Source organism: Cervus canadensis, chromosome X, assembly GCF_019320065.1.
Source record: "Cervus canadensis isolate Bull #8, Minnesota chromosome X, ASM1932006v1, whole genome shotgun sequence".
NCBI lineage: Eukaryota > Metazoa > Chordata > Mammalia > Artiodactyla > Cervidae > Cervus > Cervus canadensis.
In genome coordinates this window covers 126,560,608-126,573,852 of record NC_057419.1, presented here as the reverse complement: position 1 = coordinate 126,573,852, position 13,245 = coordinate 126,560,608, and the positions used below count along the sequence as shown (strand labels likewise).

Sequence of the window (13,245 nt, the reverse complement as noted above, 5' to 3'; positions counted from 1 at the left end):
TTGACATTGCAGGCAACTGCCTAGAAGGAACTCTGATTGCCAAGAGTACAGTGATTTGATTCTGCTAGGGGTTAGAGAGGCCATGTGCCTTTACATTGGAGGTAAGGCTCTCCTATGTTTGGTAGAAGGATGGGCTAAAGAAAACAATCTATTTGTAAGGGGGATCTTGCCAAAAAACATAAAGAATCATAGCAGAGAAGAACTCAGATTTTCTTTCTTCTTTCTTTCCTTTTTTTTTTTTTTCATTTTGTTCTACTCCCAGGAGGAATCTCTTCTCAGACAACCCATCTGTAAAATGTAATTTAAATAAATGGATCTGTCCTAAAGTTACATGAATTCCAAAGAAAATAAACCATCTGAAATTCTTATTCCTATAATTCAACATCTGTTGTTTTTCTTTTCACTTTTTCTCAAATACAGGAAAAATTTCACTCCTGGGCTGAATGGAACATTTCATACCAAATTTTTATAGAAAGATGTTTTAATACTTGAGTGATTGGACTATAAAATGAGAAATTCTAAATTAATTTGGGATGATGCTAAAATGTATCACTTCATTTCTCTCATCTTTTCTGGGAAAAAAGTTTTAATCACCTTGCCTTCAGTATTCCATAGTCCTCCTTCTTTAGCATTCCCAAAAATGTTTAGCTTGGCTACTGAAATGTGAGGTTAAATTTATGGGCCTTGCTTGATTGCTAATCTCCATTTGGAATGCAAATTTAAGTATGGATATGACAGCTGGGGCCAAGAGGTTAGGAGGGATGGCAGGAAAAAAAGGAGAGTGGAATATATTCTGGGTAAAATATATGATCTTTCAGAAAGATGATAGAAAATTGTCCCTCAAATTCCTACTGCATGTATTTTAATATGACATATTTGGTATTTTAAAAATATATTGTTTGGTATTGTAGCTACAATTGTGTATTTTGCTAATCTCTCTACCAGTCAACAAAGTCCAAGAAAAAGGGATCTCATACATTGTACCTACAACATTGTTCAGCACGAAAAAAGAAGTTCAGGAAATGTTCAATGAATACATAGAGAAGGAAGAAAGCAAAGAAGAAAATGAAAAAAAGGAGGCAGAAAGAGAAGGCAGAATGTAGGTAGGGAGGCTATGCAAGGAAATGGCAGCTATCCCCATATGGAAATAGAATGCTTTATATAATATGAATGTTCGCCAAATAAAAGCATAAATTGAAGATGTAAGATGAAATTATTTCACTTTCCTAGACTTTTTTTGGTCTCCCACTTCTGCCATTTTTGTCATTCAACAAACAGGCAAACATGTAATCAAAGAACACAATGAACAGATAGTGGCAAACTATCAATCCCTTTTAACATCAGTAACTTTGTGTTATGGAATTGCTTTTAATGTAATGATCATTAGCTTAAGTTGCACTTTCCCTCCTGTCTGCTTCAGCCCACACTGAACTCCTTCTACTTCGATAGTCTTTAAAACTTTATACTGTATAGTGATATAAAGCTTGCACTCCATTTTATGCCACTATGTTCAATCTAGCTAAATATATTGTAAACCTCCAGAGGGATTGGGTAAGACCGCATTCCTGAGTTTCTTCATATCGCCTAGCATGACACTTTGCTTTCAGTAGTTACTCAGTAGATAGGTTTGTTAATTAAAATAATATGGAATGGAACTTCTGGTTCTGCTAAAGTGAAGTACCCCTTTTCCTCCCATGTCCTCCATCTTTCTATTAAAAATTCTGATGTAGCACAATAAATATCACAGGGAGATCCTGAAAGGTGAAAAAGTGGATGGGCTGCTTAGTGGTATTGGGGTTTAAGGAATGATATGGTTGTTAGTTCTCTGGGTTTCCTTATTGGCTACCATATATTGAGGAAAAGGTGCCATAGAATCCTCCAACCTGGAACTGCCACCAGGCAGAGACAAAAAACGTTCCAAGAAACACCTGTTTCTCTTAGCAAAAGGACCAGAAAACATGGCCTGATAACAGAAAAGTTTTGGAATGCTCACAGTTCTCCAGCCAAATACCAACAGAAAACTCACACACTACTCCCCAGTGATTTCACCAGGGTTGAGTGGGTAGTCGTGATTTTCCACCCTATTCCCAACCCTGACAGAAGTAGGTAGCAGCCTTTTCATTCTCCAACCAGTGTAATTGCAGAAACAGCCATGGAGCTAAACTTCCATCTCCTGCCTGGCAGAAGATAGCAGTGCTCTAATTCCCAAGTCACATAAGTTTCAACAGAGTACAGCAGTGAGAAGAGCCTTCACTCCCAATAGGCAAAAAAAGACTAAATGAGGTAATGTGAAGTGGGATAACCACCGCTGTACTTCACCCCATCCTCTCTCATATCAGCAGGGCACAGAAGCAAGCTGAGCCTCTACTCCCAACTGGAATCAGTAAGACTAAACAAGAAAGGAGACATTAAGAGAGATCTCAACCCCCTCACCATTCCCATGTCAGCCAAGCCCAGGGAGGAACTGAGCCTCCATACCTACCAGATATCACCAAGGCACAATGAAGTGGTTCGAGGCAGGAGAGTTGAAACTCTGTCCCTACCTCCCCACCCCCATGTCACAACCCCCATTTTCAGCAAGGTCCCATGGGAAACTGAGCTTACACCTTCACTCTGAGGCAAGGACAGTGTAAATTGATGGTCCACTTTCCTAGGGTTTAGCGGGGAGCTGAGTTTCCACTTGTTTTCAATCCAGAAATGTGAATCAGTGATCTACTTTTCCCAAGGCGGTATTGCAGGGCCAAGTAGGAAACTGAACATATACATTCACTTGGCCCTCAGCTACACCTCTACAAAGTGACTGCCTGCTAAAAAGGATATAAAATCAAATAAATAAGATCGAGTGTCTCATAATATAATACACAAAATATCCAAGATACAATAAAAAATCACATGCAATACATCCCTTAACTCAGACTGGGCAATTGCCTGCTTCTCCCTGGAGTGGAGGGCTGAGGAAGAATTGGCAAAGATTCCCAGAATCTCTGACTGGGCTGACTGGTGAAGAATTTCTCCTCTGTGAGTCCAGGTGCAAAGTCTACTTAACTACTGTGCAGACATCAACACAGAGAATCAGGGAAGATAATCAGGCAAAGTTGTCCCCAAAAAAAAGGCTGTGGAAGGAGATGGGACATAGCATGGTACTGGGAAGGTTAGCTTTGGGTTAGGGAAGAGACAATGATCCCTCTACAGTTTGAAGAAAGCACAATAGAATATACAGGGTATAAAAAGTGGCATCCAGACCTCTGTTGGAAATTGAAACTCTTCCTTAATGAATATTTTTCTATGATAGGTCAGAGTTAAAGTCCTCTACTGAGAAGAGAAGGGATAGTCGATAGGAAGATGAAAGAAAGTGACAAAGGTTATAATAATTGTGTGGATTAACTAAAAGAGAAACTGATTAAACAAACATAAGGAGCTTGACGGGGCTTCCTACGTGGCGCTAGTGGTAAAGAATCTGCCTGTCAACACAGGAGACATAAGGGACTGCGGGTTTGATCCCTGGATGGGGAGGATCCCCTGGAGAAGGGCATGGCAACCCACTCCAGTATTCTTGCCTGGAGAATGCCACAGACAGAGGAACCTGGTGGGGTACAGTCCATAGTGTCACAAAGAGTCAGACACGACTGAAGCAACTTAGCACACATGCAGGAAGGAGATTGACAAGCATCTCTGATGTTTCAGCTATTATTGACAATAATATTTTACAGCATAACTAATCTAGACATTTGCATAGCCATCAACAAGAAAGCTTCAATGTAGGAGCAAAGAGAGCTATTTCTAAAACTGTTCCAAATTTAGTGATCTGTAATGTAGGAATGATAAAAAGGAAAAGATGATAAAGAACTAAGTGTGCAAGTCAGAAAATACTTCAGTGATTGACCATTGGACGCAGGCTGGGAAAGAGTATATACATTGAGTTCAGAGCTGATGAACTAGGAGAAAGTGGAAGAATAATTTGACAGAAAATCACAATAGTTTCAAAGAGCAGGTGTAATAGAAGAAAATGAGCTGGAAAAATAGAAGGTTGTGGTCAGTTAGGTAGGATCAGAAGTCTTAATGTAGCCATGGGAATGAAATCCAGTACATGTGAATGTTTGGAGAGTCAAGAGTGTATAAGTTATTTTATGGATTTTAAAGTCATCCAAGAAAATGAAAGAATTAATAATGGAAAAGGAAGTTGGTAAATGAGAAAGAATATTCATTAGATTGACAGATCATCATTATATTCTGGCAAACATTAATGTAGCTGTTATTAATACAGGGCTGTTCACACTCCAGTTCAGTTCAGTTCAGTTCAGTCACTCAGTCGTGTCCGACTTTGTGACCCCATGAATTGCAGCACACCAGGCCTCCCTGTCCATCACCAACTCCCGGAGCACACTACTTGACATATATTATGCTATATAATCCGCACAACCTCCCTTTTAGGAAGATATTATTGATACTTTACAGATGAGAAAACTGAGACACAGGGATATTAAGTAACTTGCCAAACTGCACTGTTAAAATAGGTAAAAGAACTGGGATTGAAGAATGGTTTGGTTCCAGAGTCCGTATTCTTTACTACTACACCATGGTATGTGGACATTGGATTAAGACAGAGGTGGAATAAATAGGTTACTAACAATATAAGACTTGAAGCCTGTGGGCCACGAGATTAATAGCATCTGTTTGAGAAGGCTGAAAGTAAAATTGTGTTCTTCGAAAAGATCTCTGTTTCAACGAAGGCAAGGAATTTGGATCAGAGAAGACTGTTTCCATTGGATACTCTCCATTCCCTTATATGCCAAGAGATTGTTTCTGCAAGTAGCTGTAACTCGGCATTAAGACTTTCCATGGCTAGGAACAAACATTTTGGGAAGCCAGATAATACACCCTGCCCACTAAAGATGCCCATGTCTTAATTCTCAGAACCTGTGAATGTAGTAGGTAACACAAAGAAGGAAAAATAAGACTAAATTTGAGGTGCGACGATTACCCTGGATTATCTGGGTAAGGTAACCACATAGGAGTTCTTATAAATGGAACAGTGAATCAGAAGAGAGAGAAACAAAGACATGGAGGCATGAAAAGTACTTAGCCCAACACTGATGGTTTTAAACGTGGAAAAAATGCACTCTTGGAGAAGACTGGACTGCAAGTAGATCCAACCAGTCCATCCTAGAGGAGATCAGTCCTGAATATTCATTGGAAGGACTGATGTTGAAGCTGAAACTCCAATACTTTGGCCACCTGATGCAAAGAACTGACTCATTTGAAAAGACCCTGATGCTGGAAAAGATTGAAGGCAGGAGGAGAAGGGGTATGAGGATGAGATGGTTGGATGGCATCACCAACTCAATGGACATGAGTTTGAGTAAACTCCAGGAGTTGGTAATGGACAGGGAGGCCTGGCATGCTGCAGTCCATGGGGTCACAAAGAGTCGGACATGACTGAACAACTGAACTGAAATGATTGAAAGTGCACTCTGAGGTATGGAAAACCTTTAGATCTGAATAATGAAAGCAGTGAAAGGAAATGTTCTCCGGAGCTCCAGAAGGAAATGCAGCCAAGCTAACATTTTGCTTTTAGCTCACTGAAACCCACTGTGGGCTTCTGAGCTATAGAATCGTAAGATGATTAATAACAACCACAATATAATAATAATAATAATAATAGCAATAATAAATTTGTATTGTTTTAAACTGCTAAACTGCTAAATTTGTGGTGATTGTTAAATTAGCCATGGAAAGCTAAAAGAGCCCGAAGCCAGTGGTGGACATTAATTGGAAGATGAACAGCCCAGCTTCCTCTCCCTTGAGTGGAACATCTCTGGGTTGTTCCCAGAGATCTCTAGAAAGACTAAGCACCAGTTACCCACACCCTGACCTGCTAATTAAAACAGTGTATTGACTTTCTTCTTTCTCCTGTTTCACATCTCTTCTCCTTTACTGTTACTTCCTGGGATCACTTCTCTAATAAACTACTGGCACACTAATCCATGAGACTACTTCTGGGGATCCCAAACTAGGACAGAGATTTCTTTAAAAATTCTATGAAATTCAAGAGGATTTAAGGGACCTTTTTTCTTATGAAGTGAGAATTTCCAATAGAATGCATCTGTAAGGAGGACTGCAGAGAGACAATGAGTCATAGTTCTAGGACATTCAGAATAATGTGAGTTTTGATCAAATTTTTCAGGCATATAGATAGTGCTTATTCATTTATTAAAACATAATTATTCAAATGGTATTAGTTTCTTAAGTATATTAATATAATTTTGTCTCATCTGTTAAACATCACTGAAAAGGTCATAATGTAATTTTCTTAAAAATAAATTTAGTTTTAATTAATCTATTCTTTTGAACTTTGCAAACTGTAATAGGAAGTGAATTGTGTTATTATTAATACTTCAATTAACTATCTTTCTAACTTCTATTTAATTATATAATCTTTAATTTAGGATAGTATCTTCAAGTTGAAAATATATAGACATCTTATATTTTAGTTGAAAAACAAAAGATTATGTTCATCCATTTTGTACCATGCAATTAGGCTTCTCAGGTGGGTCAGTGTTAAAGAATCTGGATGCCAATGTAGGAGACTCGGATTCAATCCCTGTGTTGGGAATATTCCCTGGAGAAGGAAATGGCAACAGACTCCAATATTCTTGCCTGGAAAATCCCATGGGCTGAGGGCTACAGTCCATGGGGTCACGAAGAGTCAGATATCAACTGAGCACACACACATGCACCATGCAGTTATTGTTTTTGATTTATATCAGCAATCACATTCTAATAAGTTCAATCAATAAGTTAATTTTACCACTCCACAAGCCATCTAAAAGCTTGGGTTTAAATATGAAAATCAAGTTACCTTATCTGTGTAGGGGAGCAAAATTTGCCACCCCAACATTTCTTTGGCATGTGCATTATTTTGAGCTGAAAACAATCAAGGTCCAGAAGATCTGGAAGAACCTTTGGCCTTCCCCCTAACTGCCTAAAAGAATGTTGAAAAATTTAGGCAAACTTTTCCCTTCTACAGAATTAACACAAAAGAGATTAGCTGTGTACAATAAAAGACAGTATTTAAATCTCTGGAATAAACTTTTTCTGTCTCAAAGAAAGTTGAAACTGACCTGAACTTCAAAGAATGTGTAAGATTTGAATGAGGAAGAAAAGGAAGAAGAAACAATGCATTTTAAGGGGTTAGTTTAGTTCTGCAGAGTACTAACTTCAGGGTGTGTGAAATAGAACTCAGAAAATGTTTGTAGGATGTGTATTACAAGGGGAGGCAGAATAGAGGGACATGGCTCAAAAATACTACCCAACTAAAAATTTTCCTGATGGTTCACACTATTTGCAGCTGCTTTACAACTATTTAAACTCTAGGTGTCTTCTTTTCTTTTCTTTTTTAATGTAGATCTGCGATCTGTATCATAATGTAACCAGCCCTACGATCTATCTTGGGATGATTTATGCTACCATCTTATTCTGGGATTATTTTTTAGCATAACTGGAAATAAAATTATAAAATTAGGGAAAATATATTATTAATGCCCTAATCTTTTCTTTCACCCACTTCGTCAATCCCCTTACTCCACCCTACATACCATAACCTCTTCCTGGTACTCTCATGTTGATGGTGGTGGTGGTGGTGGTGGTTTAATCACTAAGTCGTATCTGACCCTTGCAGCCCCACAGACTGTAGCCCTCCAGGCACCTCTGTCCATGGGATTTCCTAGGCAAGAATACTGGAGAGGGTTGCCATTTCCTTCTCCAACTTTCATGTTGCCCAACCCATATTTCATGTCAAATAAAACGTATTAAACCACTCACAACTAGGAATAATTATGGGCTTCCCTGGTGGCTCAGCTGGTAAAGAATCCGCCTGCAATGTGGGAGACCTGGGTTCCATCCCTGGGTTGGGAAGATGTCCTGTAAAAGGGAACGGCTAACCGCTCCAGTATTCTGACCTGGAAAATTCCGTGGACTGTATAGTACATGGGGTTGCAAAGAGTCGGATATGACTGAGTGACTTTCACTCACTCCTTTCATTTTTAGAAAGATTTTTATGTAAGTGACAGGATAACATTCAATACTGAATTGCTAGTGTGGATTTTTTTTTTTCTGCACTGCTAGGTGGAGACTATTTTGGGTGAATTGCATGAATCACACCATGTGTGTAATTAATTATTGACTCTATCTACCTTTGAGGAGAGCCCTGTTCATGCAAATTCAGAGTTGTGACTTGTTCCATCATGCAAATAACAAGATTTTTTCTCTTTTTTTAATCTCCTATGCTAATCTTAGAATATGAAATTTATCCATGGCTAAATTTTAATATTTTAATGTAAAAAATCATGAGACCTCAAATGTGGGCCTTTTTACCAATTTCTTTACTTGTACCAAAAGGCAAACACTCAGAGTGTCCTCAGGATTACCAGTTGTGCTTCTAAATAATCAGCTTATCTGTGTCTAGTTTTATGCAAATTTCTATTAACAAAAGAATTTGTGTTTGTGTATCCTGGTTTTGTGATGCTTAAACATGCAAATGAATTTTCTGTTTACATATAACAATTCCACTGATGCCTTTTAGAATTCAAAAGAAAAAAAAAATCACATAGCACACTCTACATGAAACTGGATCAAATATATAGAAAAGAGGGAACAAAGGCAAAACCAAGTGACCCTGCTAGAAGACAATAGCTGCCCTAAAATGAATTTCTGCTTCCTTAAGCAGATTAGAGCACAAATAAATGTTTATTATATAGAAATGATATGGAATGTATTTAGTTAAAAAGGCAGAATCCCCATGAGCCAGAATGACCAGAAGATTCTGAGTTTTTGACCTCTACTGCAAATCTATTTGACTCTTATCAGTAGGAATGCAGAAATTCTGGACTAAACTCTTTGGATGACATTTTACATTTTTATTAATTATTAAGTCATAACTAAAAAGTAAATACTACTACAAGGCTAATTATGAAATTTTCTACCAATATTGTCTATTGGAATGGTTAGATGACATTTGGGGTATAAATCTAGTGATTAAATTAGATTCACAACTGAGCCATAATTTGAGAATAATTTCACATCCTTCCTGTTACAATTTTCATTTCCCTAAGTTCCTTTTGTTCTCCTTTTTTAAAAATGCATGTAGTGTGTAGTAGTGTTAGTCGCTCAGTTGTGTCCGACTCTTTGCAACCCCATGTGCTGTAGCCCACCAGGCTCCTCTGTCCACGGGATTTCCTAAGCAAGAATACTGGAGTGGGTAGCCATTCCCTTCTCCTAGGGGTCTTTGCAACCCAGGGATCAAATCAGAGTCATAAACTATTATAAATTGTTGATAGTCTTATTATTTTATTTATTTATTTTTAAAATTTGTATTGGAGTATAGTTGATTTACAACCTTGTGTTAGTTTTAAGTGTATAACAAAGTGACTCACTTATACATATACATATGTCTACTCTTTTTTAGATTATTTTTCCATATAGGTGATTACAGAATATTGAGCAGAGTTCCCTGTGCTATACAGTAGGTCCTTATTAGTTATCTATTTTATACATAGTAGTGTGTATATGTTGATTTCAATCTCCTAACTTATCCCTCCCTCTTCTTTCCCTTTCGGTAACCATAAGTTTGTTTTCTACATCTGTGACTCTACTCGTGTTTTGCAAATAAGTTCATTTGTACCATTTTTTAAAGATTCCACATACAAACAATATCATATGATATTTGTCTTTCTCTGTCTGACTTACTTCACTTAGTATGTTAATCTCTAGGTCCATTCATGTTGCTGCAAAAGGCATTATTTTATTCATTTTATGGTTGAATAATATTCCATTTTATATATGTATGACTTCTTTTTTATCCATTCATCTCTCAGTGTACATTCTTTAAACATTTTATTGGGATATAATTGATTTACAATGTTGCACAGCAAAGGAAACTATAAGCACAATGAAAAGAAAACCCTCAGAATGGGAGAAAATATTTGCAAATGAAGCAACTAACAAGGGACTGATCTCCAAAATATACAAACAACCCATGTAGCTCAAAATAGAAAGAGCAAACAACCCAATAAAATAATGGGCAGAAGATATAAAGACATTTCTTCAAAGAAGACATCAGTTCAGTTCAGTTCAGTCACTCTTTGTGTCCGACTCTTTGCGACCCCATGAATCGCAGCACGCCAGGCCTCCCTGTCCATCACCAACTCCCGGAGTCTACTCAAACCCATGTCCATTGAGTCGGTGATGCCATCCAACTGTCTCATCCTTTGTCGTCCCCTTCTCCTCCTGCTCCCAATCCCTTCCAGCAACAGGGTCTTTTCCAATGAGTCAACTCTTCGAATGAGGTGGCCAAAGTACTGGAGTTTCAGCTTCAGCATCAGTGCTTCCAGTGAACACCCAGGACCTTTAGGATGGACTGGTTGGATCCCCTTGCAGTACATACAGATGGTTAAAAAGCACATGAAAAGATGTTCAACATCACTAATTACTAGAGAATTGCAAATCAAAACTATAATGAGTTATCACTTCACACCAGTCAGAATGGTCATCATCAAAACATCTAACAGAGAGGGAGGTGGTCTGTCCTCCAAATGGAGCCTGTGCTGAAGCAGGACAGCAGCAGATTGGAGCCCAAGAACTGCAGGGAAGAGGGTGGGGGTGGGAGTGGGGAACCCACTGCCCAGCGGCATGGAGGAGTGACCCCAGCTACCTGAGCAATCAGTTGGCCACATTCTCTACAGGTTTGGGGGCTTGAGGTTGATGTGGTAAACTCTGTCCAGTTTTCAAACCACACAGGCTACTCACATTGGAAGGGCCAAGTGCCAAACCCAGACCAGCTCCATGATCTGTCTAGGAGCTGAAGCTGAACAACGCCAGTCAGGATGAATACATTCTCAGGGGCTACAGGCGAGACAAGTCCTTCCTGACCATGGTGGTGGACATCCTGAGGGAGCTTTAGCAGCAGAACTCCAGGCTCATGTACATGTGCGACTTCGTGATGGGAGACCAGCATAATGGAGAAGGCGCCATGTACATCCCCAGAGGACCTCCTTCCCGTTTACAGAGAGAAGGTGGTGCCAGTTGCAGACACCATCACCCTCAACCAGTTTGAGGCTGAGTTGCTGACAAGGAGAAAGATCCACAGCCAGGAAGAAGTCTTAGAGGTGATGGACAAGTTATACTCCATGGGGCCCGACATGGTGGTCATCACCAGCTCCGACCTGCTGTCCCTGAGGGGCACTGACTACCTGATGGCGCTGGGGAGCCAGAGGACACGGACCCCTGACGGCTCCACGGTGACACAGCGCATCCCCAGGGAGATGCACAAAGTGGACGCCACCTTCATCGGCACTGGGGACAGCTTTGCCGCCATGCTCTTGGCGTGGATGCACAAGCACCCCAACAACCTCAAGGTGGCCTGTGAGAAGACCCTGTCAGCTACACACCATGTTCTGCAGCGGACCCGCCTCCATAACACCGGGTGTTAGGTGTCTCCGTTTCCATCCTTGTGAAAAATGTAACATCTGCCTTCGAGCTGTGACTGAAACGTGACACTCCACAGTCACTTTGGTGGGGACCTTCCCAGAACCCCCAAAATCTGCACATCTCAGTGTGTCAAGGGACTGGCTTGTAATTTCCCGGGCCATGGGACAGAGGCTGCTGCAAGGCCAAGGGCACCTGTGGGAAAACCACCGCAGCCAGCTTCTTTTGGAAAACTCATCGGGTTTATGGTAGAATGGGTCATGAGCTGTGTGTTTGCCGCCCACTCCTGGTGACAAATGTGTCAAGTCACTAGGTCAGTGTGCAGGTAGAGTGTGCAGAGGTGGGTTCTTCCCCCACCCCTCGCTAGTGTCTATAACCCCACCCGCCAGTTATCTCACCCCCGTGCCCTGCAGCTCTGTGTCCTGTGTCAGCCAGGTGGGGCGTCCCAAAGCCTCCACAGCTTTGACCGTCCCCACAGTGGGTGGAGGACACGGCACAGACCTTGACACCAGTCCAGGTGTCCACTGCTGGGGTGACCTTCTTGGCCCCACTTTGCCTGGAATTTTGAGGAACCCCCACCAGGCGTGGATACAGGCAGGATTGCCCCTGCTTATTACCCACCCCCAACTCTGGGAGCCGCAGGGGTTCACATCTGTTGAAAGTCACAGCCTGGAGGGAAGCAGGGAAATAGCTGGATGTGGGGGCCCAGATGGGGATCCCTGGGAAGCAGGCTGTCCTAGGGTAGCCCTTCCCCCCACCCCATTCTCCCCAGTCCCAGCCCCACAGACACCCTCCTGAGGCCAGGCCCACATCTCAAGGGCTTTCACCTCCTCAGTGCTGCCTTCAACCCTGTGCTGAAAATGCCCCCAAATGAAGGCAGGCGGGTCCCCACTGGACTCCTGGACTCTCTCTTGTCTTTCTTCCCAACCCTGCTCATGTTCTGAATATTGCAATTTAACTCTCTGGCATTAGTTCCTGCACACAGGGTCAGGGGTCCTCAGCTCCCTGCAGTGGCCAACAGGTCAGGGCTTGTGTCCCTGTCATGTTTCCTGGTCCCTGCAGGGCCCACTGGCCTGGGAGGAGGAGGAGGAAGCCCTGGGGGGTGGGGTACAGTCTCCCAGCAAAGTGGCCAGGGGCCAGCCATAGTCTTCCAGGGCCCTGGGCCTCCACAGAGTCTTCCATGGAAAATTGTCACTGCCAAATAGAGTGGGGATGAGGTCACATTGCCAACCAGTGGAAATCTTTTCTTTCTTCTGTTCCCCCCCCACCTTTTTTTTAACTTATGGAGAGTAAGTGTAAGACTAGGGCAAGAAACTGATGGGGTCTCTCAATGAGATGGTGAAAACCTGCCCTGAAAATATGGTGTTGGCGGTAGCGGCTTGTTCTGTGTGCACTGTGAACTTGAAGAAAAATATGCTTGGCGAAAAAAAAAAAAAAAGTCTATAAACAATAAATGCTGGAGAGTGTGTGGAGAAAAGGGAACTCTCCTACATTATTGATCAGAATGCAAACTGGTACAGCCACTATGGAAAACAGTGTAGAATTTCCTTAAAAAACTGAAAATGAAGCTACTATATGATCCAGCAATCCCACTCCTTGGGAATATACCTGGAGAAAACCATACTTGGAAAAGATGTATGCACCTCAATGTTCACTGCAGCACTATTTACAACAACCAGGACATGGAAGCAATCTAAATGTCCATCAACAGATGAATGAATAAAGAAGATGTGGTGTGTACATAGATAGATAGATAGATATATA

General features: G+C 41.1%; 1 pseudogene; it reads left to right on the top strand.

Moving 5' to 3' along the window:
- Positions 1-2,535: 2,535 nt before the first annotated feature.
- The window catches only part of LOC122435728, a 64,602-nt pseudogene continuing 53,892 nt past the window's right edge, over positions 2,536-13,245 (top strand).